Source organism: Tachypleus tridentatus, chromosome 4 (assembly GCF_004210375.1).
Source record: "Tachypleus tridentatus isolate NWPU-2018 chromosome 4, ASM421037v1, whole genome shotgun sequence".
Lineage (NCBI taxonomy): Eukaryota > Metazoa > Arthropoda > Merostomata > Xiphosura > Limulidae > Tachypleus > Tachypleus tridentatus.
This window is the reverse complement of record NC_134828.1, coordinates 107,112,205-107,125,760: the sequence shown is the minus strand read 5'-3', so window position 1 is coordinate 107,125,760 and position 13,556 is coordinate 107,112,205. Positions and strand designations below refer to the sequence as shown.

At 36.4% G+C, this 13,556-nt stretch overlaps 1 protein-coding gene across 12 annotated transcripts in view; it reads right to left on the bottom strand.

Annotated features, from left to right (window-relative positions):
- The window catches only part of LOC143249855 (PTB domain-containing engulfment adapter protein 1-like), a 118,964-nt gene that overhangs the window by 86,550 nt on the left and 18,858 nt on the right, over nucleotides 1–13,556 (bottom strand). For 3 of the 12 annotated variants that reach the window (XM_076500405.1, XM_076500407.1, XM_076500406.1), the window contains exon 1: nucleotides 7,139–7,416. The exons of 5 other annotated variants lie outside the window; for them this stretch is intronic. The gene's annotated coding sequence lies outside the window, so the exon portion shown is untranslated. Of the gene's footprint in view, nucleotides 1–5,177; nucleotides 5,257–7,138; nucleotides 7,436–13,556 lie in introns of those variants that run through there. 4 more of the 12 variants (XM_076500413.1, XM_076500403.1, XM_076500409.1 and 1 more) reach the window with 3 other exon arrangements.

The window sequence follows — 13,556 nt, the reverse complement described above, 5'->3', positions numbered from 1 at the left end:
GATTACGAGTCGAGTGTTTTAACCAGGCTTGGCCGTGTATAAATAAAATAATAATACTCTCTGTTGTATGTTCATGTAATTACCTCTCAAATTGGTATGGAAGGTCATTAAATCCATACGGGACTATATACAAATTTCCAGTTTGTAATTTTACGTTTTAAGATTTTTATGGGGATTTTTACATTTTTACCCACTAGTGGGCCCCCTGTTCATGGATCCTCACCCAGTTCGGCTTGAAGGTTTGTTGAGTCTTTGCGGAAATACAGGAAAATTTGTGGTTTCACAATTTGTATTTTGCAGTTTTCATACGCGTTTTTTTATAATTATTTATAAAGGAAACAGTTTTTTCTGTCCTAATACAACGTTTCATCAACCACGAATTTACATAACTTCCGTCCAGCCGACGAGTACACCAGTTAGTCATTTAATACATTTTAATTAAAATTACTTTTAACGCAAATTCTGTCAATTGCATTTTAGTAATATAAAAGAATGACAATTTCTTGTCCAAACACTTTTCAGCCACAAGTCAAAATATTTCAGTGAAAGGTCACCAATATACTGTTGTACACAATGTTTTTATGCTGACGCATTCTTTTAAATTACCTGGTGAAAATTATTTTACGTCTAGTCTACGCAACAACATTATATAAGATTTATTTTTTCCTTAACGTTTCTTACAGGCTTGTATACTATAAATTCTCCTCCCAGTGGCACAGCGGTATGTCTGCGGACTTACAACAATTCGGCTTTCAATACACGTGGTGGGCAGAACACACATAGCCCATTACACAAACACTATAAACTTTTGTTGGTCTACGTTTGCAACCACGTTAACTGCTCTAAACTAACATAAAAAAGAAAAACGACTTAATTGTCAAAGTAAATCATGACCAGTTGGTTAGGGCTTTTAATTCGCAACCTTAGGATCGCGAGTTCGAATCCCCGTCACACCAAACATGCTCGTGCTTTCAGCCTTGAGGACGTTATAATGTGACGGTCAATCCCATTATTCATTGTGTCCTCCGCTGGTACAGCGGTAAGTCTACGAACTTGCAACGCTAAAATCATGAGTTCGATTCCCCTCGGTGGACTCAGCAGATAGCTCAATGTGGCTTTACTTTTAAAAAACACACATTATTCGTTGGTAAAAAAGTTAACGTTGGGGCGGATGATGACTAGCTGCCTTCCCTCTAGTCTTTCACTGCTAAATTAGGAACGGCTAACGCAGATAGTCCTCGTGTAACTTTGCGCGAAATTCAAAAACAAAGTAACTCAATATGCGCTACAGATAACATACATCCAAAAGGGTGAAACCCCTGACTAATTCACTCTACCGTTAAAAAAACAACTCTTTCTTGAGATGCTTCACTGTTTCACTTACCCCTACTTATAACCTAGTCTTTGTTCTAGATATTTCGCAAAGCCTCTGATTTATTAATATTCCAGGCAAATTCTTGAAGTAACTCAATTCATTGTTATGCGATGCGCCTTCTAGCTAACATCTAATTACAACATTTAAAATACAGCTTTTAAATTGTCTTCTTCCAGGATTGTGAAGTCCAGATTTGGTATCGGGTATCCAGTGGCGGATTTAAGGTTGTGTGGGTCCAAGGGCTAATAATTGTTATGAGCCTTATGTCCCACGTAATTTTACATAGACTAAAATTACCAATGGGCCCTGGGGCTGAGCCCTCTGTCGCCCTTACCTAAATACGCCACTGTGAGTACCGGTATTAAACATACGGCTTACAACAATTTTTGTCCTTAATTACTGGTTTGGTTTGTTTTGAATTACGCGCAAAGCTACACGAGGGATATCTGTGCTAGCCGTCCCTAATTTAGCAGTGAAGGAATAGAGAGAAGGCAGCTAGTCATTACCACCCACCGCCAACACTTGGGCTACTCTTTTACCAACGAATAATGGGATTGACCGTAACGTTAGAACACCCTCACGGCTGAAAGGGCGAGCATGTTTGGTGTGACGGGGATTCGAACCCTCAACCCTCAGATTACAAGTAGAATGCCTTAACCACCTGGCCATGCCGCACCTCTTAGTTACTGAGAGACAAACGTTTAACCACTTGTTTTAATACATTGTAATATATAATAAAGTTCTCCTCTTATTTTTACAATATCGTCATTGAAATAAAAGCTGCATTTTGGAAAACTAATAAAACATTCATTTTCCGGAAAATTGTGCTACTATATTAAAAGACAAAAACAAAAATGACGTTTTTATGACACTATGAAATGCAAACTTTTGTTAGTTATTTCATCAAACAAAATTTTCCAACAATAAATGATGCGTGCTTAAAAACGTTTGGAGTTAAAACTATTACGAAAATTCGAGATTCTATCAAACAACGAGAAAAAAAATTAAGTTAATATATGAATTTAAGTATATTAAATGAAAACCTGCAAGTGCGAAGCTGCACATTGGACTGTCTGCCATTTGCCCACAGTTGAAACCTAGCCCTGAATGTTAGCGTTACAATCTCTCAACCAAAACGGAATGATCAGGCATCCCACAACACATTACGTGACAGACTTTCACAGAGATTCTTTCGAAACGTATACACTAAACCAATGTTTCTCAAACAATAGGACTCGAGTAGGTTTCCATGGGAACATGAGCTGTCTGCGCTGAGTCAACATTTCTATTTTTCTTTAAGTCCTCAAGGTGTCCGAGAGATACACGTGTTATCTTTGTTATGAACTGTAACGAACTGTTTTTTCACCAAAGCTCGGACACGGGGGTCGTCTGGCAAATCTGGCTGAGAAACCCTGAACTAAACAGAATATCAGGCCCGGTAAAAATAATAATAATAATAATAATATTACATCTGCGTGGTATACTAGTTGTTGTTTAGTTTTTTAGTTTTTCATTTGTAAATAAAATAAAAAGCTGTATCTCACAGTTTCTTATATCTCCAGTTAATATTTAACTCGAATGACTGAGGCTGGCCCTGTTCGCTTTGCAGAGGAATACGTGTAACGTTAAGTTTGTTGACAGCCAAGCACAAAGCTACACAATGAGCTATCTGTGCTGTGCCCACCACGGATATCGAAACCCGGCTTCTAGTGCTATAAATCCGCATGCCTACCGTAATGTGTCATGGGGGGGGACACGTTTTTAAGATGCGTTCTCGTAAAAGGGCACACTTGTTAAAAACCGTGGGCAACAACCGAAGTAAGTGTAGTTAAGTGAGAAACAAATTAACAGTTTGTTATCCAGGATAGGCGAGAAGAGTGTGGACTACACATTCAACCTGTTATAACAAGCTGTCTTTACATGGTTTAAAGCTCAACATGATGTTTCTAAAATAACGTCTCCAGCAGAGTTTGAGAAGTTAAACATGTGTATGGTTGGCGAGAGTACACGGGTAGGAAAAAAAAAAAGAGATGAATGTTACCCGAGTGCGGGTATCTCAAGTGAAACAAGCACATCTGTGGATACACGTGCTTCTGCAACGTATAAACTGATATATCATTTGTAGTTTTTAATGTAATGTGCGCAGTAAGTAGAAAAATTGTGATAAACGGATTTTTACGGCAAATGCACATAAAGGCATAATGTTTTTTTTTGTGTTCCTATAAGTAAAAAGAGCACATAAGGCTGTCAAACTAAGTTACTACAGAAACGTGAAAACTAGACATATGTAGTTGGTTATGGGGCATTTACATAAACAAATTTATATTTAAAAAGTCGACACAGATGTCAGTCAAAATGGCTGACAAACATACAGTCAATGGAAGAAATATTCCTGAAGGGACATGTCCCTTAAAGTGCACATGCTCAGATGTTTGTACACAGGCATACAAACCTGCGACAGAGAACAAGCTGCGAGTTAGTACTAATGAATATATTTACATAATATACACTAAACAAATGTAAATATGCGCGATGCTAACTTGGTGCACACATTTCAAGATGTTATTTTACTGCTTTTAATTTCAAACAAAATATGCACATTTGAACTTTTGTCTAACAGAATTTTTATACCAAATTATTTCGAAACATAGAACTGTTTAAACAAATAACAAGGCCCAGCATGGTCAGATGGTTAGTGCATTTTATTCGTAACCTGAGGGTCATATCAAACATGCTCGCCCTTTCAGCCGTGGAGGCGTTATAATGTTACGATCAATTCCACTATTCATTGGTAAATGAGTAGCCCAAGAGTTAACGGTAGGCGGTGAAGACTAGCTGCCTTCCCTCTAGTCTTACACTGCTAAATCAGGGACAGCTAGCACAGATAGCCCTCGTGTAGCTTTACGCGAAGTTCAAACAAACGCTTATTGTTTTTTGTTTTTACATTCTTCAAGAGAGATATCAGTAAATGTGTTCCCACTTCTCAACTTCTCACTATAAATAACTATTAAATTTAATGTTTAGCTTTCCAAAAATGGTTTGGTTGTTGTTAAGCGCAACGCTACACAATGTGCTATCTGTGCTCTCTCTACCACGAGTGTCAAAATCCCGTCTGAGCCTGAAAACTTGATCATTGATCCAATGGAGATTTCCAAAAGTGAAGTCCAAACACGCGAAACCTCTGATAACAGTGAAAACTGTAGCCTGAAGTCCAAACACACAAAACCTCTGATAACAGTGAAAACTGTAGCCTGAAGTCCAAACACGCGAAACCTCTGATAACAGTAAAAACTGTAGCCTGAAGTCCAAACACGCAAAACCTCTGATAACAGTGAAAACTGTAGCCTGAAGTCCAAACACGCAAAACCTCTGATAACAGTGAAAACTGTAGCCTGTATTAGATATTCTCGTCTTGTAAATAATGTTAGAATTATAATAACTGTAGATGTTATGAAAGAAATTATAGAATTCGTTTGCACTCAGATAAAATATCTTAGGTGCCAGAAATTCAAGTTTCATTCTTTGAAATCACTGTAAAAGAAAAAAAAAAAAACACGAAAGCATTTGTACAACACACGTGCAACGATATTTATGACGTTGTTCTTACAATAGTGAATAATTATGTCGTAAATTCCAAGTTAACAATAGTCATTAGTTTTAATATTTATTCTTTTGCTAATAATTAAGCGATGAATTTACTATATAATAGCAATAGTGAAGTGCAGAAAACACCCACGTCATTTAGTACACTGTGTATTAAGACTTATGACAAATAGTTCCAGTTAGTGTTGTTTTCACTAACCTATAGCATGTTGACAAACATGATAAAAATAGGACACCAAATGTAGTAAACGCCCAGTGAGGTCCTAAATTATCTTGAGCTTTAATGAAAAAAAAAAAAAAACGTTGTAATGCACTCAGTTTTCTCATAGATGTAGAAAATATGATCCTGTGAGGGAGTTAAAATTTGTGAAAGTTAACACTTGTTCGTCATGAATTTTAAATACATCCCATACATAACTGTTGTTAACTCTCATGAGAACTTCCGATAAGTAATTTCTTCATAAATGTTTTCTTTAAATGAACAAAATTTCTCAAAATTTCATGTTTCTCCTTCATTTTTCCCGTTTATTTCCGAATTCCCCAATCTAACAAAAAATCCCCCGATTTATTTGAGGCTAGTGAAAACTGAAGCAAAAACAAACAATCTAATTTCCTCATTGGAAAAAAAGAAACAAAACAAACAACAACAATTGAAGTGTCTTTAGTATTCATTTTACAATGGAAGCGTGATATCTCGAAATGTACCTGAAAAGCAAATAAAGAAAAAAACAATGAAAATTACCACATTAAATAAAATATTAACTTAGTTGTAAGTGGATTAAAACATATCTTAATTGTTTTTACATAATATTCCAATTACAATTCCGAAAAATTACAGATAATAAAAGTATGTTTATGTTTTCTTATAACAAATCCACATCGGGCTATCCGCTGAGTCTACCGAGAGGAATCGAAACCCTAATTTTAGCTTTGTAAATCCGTAGACTTACCACTGTACTAGCGGCGGATGTTATAAAAGTAAAACCTGTACTAAGAAATAAACAATATTATCCGTTACATGAAGAATATGGATGTTTTCATTGTAGCTACCACAGCATAAAATATTTTATCTGTAATGGCACTAGATAACTGTAGCTTTTGTTGTTCAATGGACAGCAGCATTCATTTGGTACCATAATTCATACCCTATGACATCACGGTCTCTTTTCCCACTGTATGTGTACTGTACGCTTCAAACAAAATAGTTCTTTCTTTTTTAGATTTCAACGCGATGTGACATTCGTGTTTTTATCGACCCTATACGAGAAAGCAAGACAGTCGACTAGTCCACAACAGCTCTAAAGAAGCGACATAGTCCACTGGTTCTTAACAACTCTGGAGAAACGAGACAGTCGACTAGTCCACAACAACTCTGGAGAAGCGACATAGTCCACTGGTTCTTAACAACTCTGGAGAAGCGAGACAGTCGAATGGTCCATAACAGCTTTAAGGAAGTGAGACAGTCGACTGGTTTTTAACATCTCTAAGGTAACGAGACAGTCGACTGGTTGGTTCTTAACAACTTTAAGGAAGCGAGACAGTCGACTGGTTGGTTCTTAACAACTCTAAGGAAGCGAGACAGTCGACTGGTTGGTTCTTAACAACTCTAAGGAAGCGAGACAGTCGACTGGTTGGTTCTTAACAACTCTTGACTGATTCACAGCAACTCCCCTACCCGTCAAATAAAGTCTTGAAAAAATGAAATAACAAGGCTGCTACATTATCTGAAATATCTTCCAATGCAACTGAACAGAAGCTCGAATTGTGCGAGGTAACAGAGCTGCTAAATTTTCTCCTAATATTGTTCATCAGCATAATGTCTTATGTCAACAGGTTGCGCATAAAACCATAAACACTTATAATATTCTAGAAAACAAATTATCATGAAGCAGTTGGATTAATTCATCAAAACAAAAATAAATCATAGAACACATAGGTTCAGTACAAGTATCACTTGAATGCAATGTTAAGTTCCACTGAATTCAATAAAACAAGGAAGTTTTGTTGTAGTTACTGCGGCAACAGGCACTGAAAGATAAAAATATTTCTCTACCTGTTCAAATGGTACTTATCCTATAAGTGTAATGTCTGTAGATTATGACTTTAAGATACCGTAAAAATAGCAGTATTACAAACTACTTAGTGGAAAACTCTACTTACCAGGCTCTGGTAATTCAGAACAAATATTTTACTTCTGTTATCACTCACTTACAAGTTCATACACAATAAAATTTTCGTATCGTTCCAACATCAGCCTCAGTTGGATTACTATGACAACAGGTATATTTTACGCTCGTAAATATGACGAACAGCTAAATAATATTCTGGCAACGATACAACGAATAATGCAAAGTAGATTCCGTAAGAAACAAACAGTTCTCGGGTCCCCCGTAAGAGCAGCCGTGTTATCTTTCAAACTGGCAACACTGTACGTACGTACACACACACACACACACACGTATATTACACACGTTGTGAAATCAAGGCCAGGGAGTTCGTTCAAGGTTACTGTGGCAACGGTCACGTGATTCACACAATCAAGTCCTTTCCTGCCACTTTGTTTATGATTCGTGGAGGCACGGCTAAACGAGTCACAACTATCAATTTCAATCTTTCAAAACTAGCAACTCACGGTTCGAGTTTTCGTTTTGTTTTATATAGGAATGCAAGAACAATATTTGATCGAAATGCATTACGTTATGCTACTGTAACGTGGAAGTTACCACTGTATCTTTAATAATGCACCAAAACTGACAATTACTCCTAAATAATATACTGCAATAAGGAAAAGCAACATAAACAATTCTCACAAATTTATTGTCACTGAAAATACTCGCCGACACTTCTGAAGAAAGTATCTTGGCTATCAAACCAGTTATCCTCAAGAACGTATAACTTCCATCACATAGATAAAACAAGAATCGCTTTAGCTTGGAGATAAACATTTTCTGTACTCTAACTGCTAATAACTCCTTCTAGAGAATGGTAAAAGGCTAAGCCCATAGCAACAAGTCCAAATCAAATAAGGCGAATGAATCAAAAATTAGATAAGATTTTTGAATTATTTGCACAAAAAAGTAGCCTTGTTGAAGATTCGTTTTTCCGAAAAGGGGCCTAAGGCCGCCTTGAGTGAGTCACCTACTTTAATTACTAACGCCACAATACAGTAGTGTGTTGTCTGTCTGACAGTTAGTCAGTAGACACTAAAATGGCGTCACATAAGAGACGCTTCACGTTGCAATTTGCACTATCGTGGCATCTGTAGAACGTGCGCATGCCATGAGCCACGAGAAGAATTATGCACTTGCAAACTGTAACATAGCATGACTTGTGAACTTTAAAAATATTTGATACCCTTTAATTTTGGTTTTATTTATTTTTGAAACAGAACGCTTTCGGAGCCCATGCAAAAGTACATCTTATCTGACATGCAAGTGAACTCATAAATATATTAATAAGTTTTAATTTGATGAAATTAACTTTTAAAAAGGCATATATTTTATCCAAGTGATCTTGCGAATTTTTCTACACAAACAATACATTTTGAATCATAAAACACCCCCTGGTGTTAAATAAGCATAATCACAATATACTTCTGAGAGTCACACAAATCCCAAATGACAGCGGCTTAAACATGGTGCAAATCTAGAACGAAATTGGAAAATGAATTTTAAGGAGAAGGTGACGCGAAAATTTATTTAAACAGAAAGTTTGTGGTATTCGTGGATCTATTTACCAACAAATATCGAACAAGTAAACCCGCAACAGCAGCAGATTTGCCCAGGGCTACTGAGAATGTTTTTGAGAGAATACAAACTCCAGTTTTCTCTTTAAGAGCAGAATAAAGAGGCCAGACAAATATATTAAAATGTAGAAATATTTATTGTACTATTAAAAAGAAACAACAGTGAAACAGCTCCTATACTATTACAGACAACAGGATAGCCTTTCCTTCTCTAACTGGTGTTTAGCCTTGTTGCTTCCTCTCTCTTGAAATTGGATGTCCCCAAACCGAACAACAATCTTCATAAAGTTGGTTTGTTTTTAATTTCGCGCAAAACTACAGGGAGTTATCTGCACTAACCGTCCCTAATTTAGTAGTGAAATACTAGAGGGAAGGCAGCTGGTCATCATCAACTACCGCCAACTCTTGAGCTACGCTTTTACCAAAAATAGTGGGACTGACCATCAAATTATAACACCCCCACGGCTGAAAGGGCTAACATGTTTGGTGGGACGGGGATTCGAACCCGCAACCTGCATATTGCGAATCGAGCACCCTAACCATGCCGGGCCTTCTTCTAAAGAGGGAGAGAACGGGTTATTCTAATAGGTCGACTAGTGAAGACCTAACAAAGAAAGCACATTCAAATACAGAATGTTAACTCGCTTCCTTTATCCAATGGATGTCAACTTTATAATCGGCCAGCCAAGGATATTTCAGTTCTAACCTGTTCAACTCGAATTTCTTGTACAATACTGAAACATTCCTACAGAAAAACGAGGCGTCATCAACCAGAAAACAAAGAGCAGAGCAAGTTAACAACTGTCCGTGTTGACGCCATGACAATGCGGAAATTACAAATAATTTGAAAATGTCTATTTTACTTATTATACGCTAAACTCGAAACAAACCTGCATATCACTGTTCAAATTCTGACACTACAGAAACGTTAATTTTAACGTAATTTCGAAACAAAATGCTCTAGAAAGTTAATGAGCATGTAACATTGTTATAAATAGTCATAAAATTAAAAAGATTTTGTTATTATTAAGTGCAAAACTGCATGATGGGTTTTACGTGCGCTTTCCCATCATGGGTATCAAAACCAAATTTTAACGTCATAAGCCTTTAGAAACAGGCATACATTGCAGTAGAACGTTAACAGAATAAACTTAATTGTGATTGAATAGTTTTATATATACATATTAGTTAGTTTAGTTATCACCATTAGATTCCATCAAGGAACATTGGGCCGCAATCGCTTGCGGATTCTTCAACAGGTATTTAAATGAGTAGGTTGTTAGCCCGCTGCACTGAGCCGTCCCTAATTTAGTAGTGTAAGACTAGAGGGAAGGCAGCTAGTCATCACCATCCACCGCCAACTCTTGGGCTACTCTTTTTACCAACGAATAGTGGGATTGACCGTCACGGCTGGGAGGGCGAGCATGTTTAGAACGACGCGGGCGCGAACCCGCGACCCTCGGATTAGGAGTCGCACGCCTTACGCGCTTGACCATGCCAGGCCATATATACATATTATTATATATTAATTATTGCCTATACTATTATGTAGGATGATGCAAATGCCATCCATACTGTCTTGTTTGCATTATTTTCCAAGGATTGATATTTGCCATCACTACATTTACTTCCTTTTTTCTAAAAGAAGAATCTTCACGGCTTCCTTGTAATTGTTTTTAATGCAGTATTTCAACAGACATAGGAAGGTTGTAGTTATAACCAACTCTAAATACAATGAGGTCCCAACTGTAATATTTATTGTTTATTTATTACTTGCTGATAATTCCTCGAGCTTTTTAGAGGAACACCAGACTTCTGTAAGATAGCAAACTTGAAGGGGTAATGACAATATCGTTTGCAATAGAATTGTGGTCTTTTTTTTAATTACTACTAATTAATAATTTGCGGATACTCCCGAAACTACGTCATCTCAGTGAAAGTGGTTGACACCACTGTTTTGAGTTATTATGCGATAAAAAATAAGAACAAAAAATTCAAACTTGTTGCTATGATACTTAGAGACATTTTCAAAACTTGTGACTCAATCATTACATAGATATTATTATAAAAGGAAATACTGTGTAGCATTATAAAGTTCTGATGACCTATTGAAGATATATTTAAAACGCCAGTTCGATGAATAATTCAGGCCATCCCTACATAGGCAGTGGTGCCACCTGCCTGATAATAATAAATGATTTGAGTTTATCGAAGGCTTACAAGCTTCAAACCACACTTCGAAACCAATGACTATTTTCATGAAATCCAAAAGACGACCAAAGAAATTGGAACCATAGCAACACCTGTCAAGTCTTTCCACGTTCCTCCAATGAAGTTAAAACCTGAATTGTACGAAAATGTGTAGCATAAGACTGCCCATATCGAGTACGAGTTCGAACGAAGGAATGGCTCCAGGAGCATGAGATAAACCTGAAAAATAGTTCCTATAAAGAGTACTTAACTTTGACTGATAGCTGTTTATTACAGCCTCGATGAAACTCTCGTTAAACGATGTGAAACTTTTTGTTTCCAAATACCGATTTGCGGTAAGTCAGCATAATTTAATACGTTTGATTCTTAGGATCATTGTCACTACATAACTCATAAGGCTTGAGTGTAGGCAAATCAAAAATTAAGACCACACGAAAACAAACAGATATAACTCTCTCTAACTCAGAGGCCATGCTTTTGAAACTATATAAGTCGGCCGAATTAGTTGGGAGTCAAACAATTAAGGTGTTCGAGCTTCTGACCATGGGGAGGGCATAAAGTCAGTTACAGGTATTTTTCCTGTTTATCATACCAAACAGCAGGACTGATTGTAGGTTTCGTAACGTGTCGAAAGTCAGGAACGTATTGAGCGGCACGATATCTCCAATCACGAACCCGTCACATGTTTGTTTGTTTGTTTTTGAATTTCGTGCAAAACTACATGAAGGCTATTTGCGCTAGCCGTCCCTAACTTGATAGTGTAAGACTAGAGAGAAGGCAGCTAGTCATCACAACCCACTGCCAACTCTTGGGCTACTCTTTTACCAAAGAATAGTGGGATTGACCGTCACGTTATAACGCCCCCACGGCTGAAATGGCGAGCATGTTTGGTGTGATGGGGATTCGAATACGCGACCCTCAAATTATCTTTATCAATTACCTTTCCTTTACTTGGGAACATTGTCCGACATTTTAATGCATATGTGAGAACTGATATAACATAGCGATCCAAAAGTCTTAACTTCGTTTCCATAGAAACTACACTATTTCTCACTATTTTTTTTTAAGCGGATGAAATCACTTAATTAATTTTCTACATTCACTGTAGTAATTTGGTACCAATGAAGATTTCTCAAAATTCTCAAGTCTTTATCACCAGTATTCAGCATTTTAATTAACTTCACAATCTCTACATGCTTGACTATCAAAAGATTTGGTATAATCATAACACACAATAAAAGATCTTTCTTTCATATTTAAAGCCATCTTCGAAAATATTCGTACCATGAATATAGCATTTCTTGTACCACGATCTTCAACAAAACCACATTGAACTTTTACAATCCTCAGTGTTATTCTACTTCTATCTTTCATCATCAACACCTTTAAACGTATCTTTGTCACATGACTCATTAAACTGGTTTTTCCATGATGTTCACATCAAATGACTTCAGGTCTTTTAAGGAGTACAATAAAGACCAACTAATTGAGATCTTCAGGTACTTCACCACCTTCATAGCTTACATTGATAACAGTTGTTAACTTTTCTGTACCAAACTTTTCCAAACACTTTATTTGTTTTATTACAATTTCATCTGCTTCTGTAGCGTTATTGGTTTTCTTTCTGCTGATGACTGTTCGTACTTCTGAAATAAATAGAAATGTTCAATCAGTCCTTTTTATTCTAAATACGTGGTGATTCTTTACGACTGTTGTGACTTCAGTATACCTTGTCCATCTTTTCAGTACTTGTTCTTGTTCCATAAATACATCACCATTCTTATCTTATATACTTCCATTACCAGTAAGTTCTCCTTTACCTATGGCATCTTTGATATTTCTATACGTTTACATAACATCTTTATCCTTTTGTTTTTCTCTTTCTATTTTATTATGCTTTAAGCCGCTTTCCCTTTCATTCATTGAATATCAGTCGAATTCTTCAGTTCAAGTTCTTATACTCTTCAGGGGTTTTGTCTTCCTTCTATCTTCCATGAACACAAGGATTTCTTTTGTCATCCATTTCTTTTTTCCTCAATTTAATGGAGTCACCTCCTTAGATGTTTTGACTCCTGTTTCTTTAAAATTTTCCCATTCTGGTATATTTCCTTCATCTTCGAGTTTTGAAAATGCAACTGTATACCTTTCATCAACATTATTTTTACTCATAATAATTATATAATCGAGTTTCTTCTAGTATTTGACTTCTCATGACTTCCTTAACGTTATCTTGATGGTGCATACAACAGTGATGTTGTCACTTCCACATCCAGACTCTGAATACATTTTTTATTGTTCTACTACATTCCTAAATATTATATTGATGGTGATACAATGAGTGTGGTTTCTAACATTATCTTCAGGACTTTTCTATGTATATCATCTTGTCGGATGAAGTCTAAATCAAGTGTTCGTAATTACATCATCTTTATAACACCATAATCTTTTCATTTCTATACTTTTTCAGTTTTCTCTCCACACCTATACAGACAAACAATATCACCCGCTCGCTTACAACCAACTATCGCAGTTAGATTTCAACACTACAGTTCCAAACTAATTGCAAAATGTGCATCTCCAAAGCACTTAAAAGTGCTGAACATGGAACATTCAAAAAGTTAT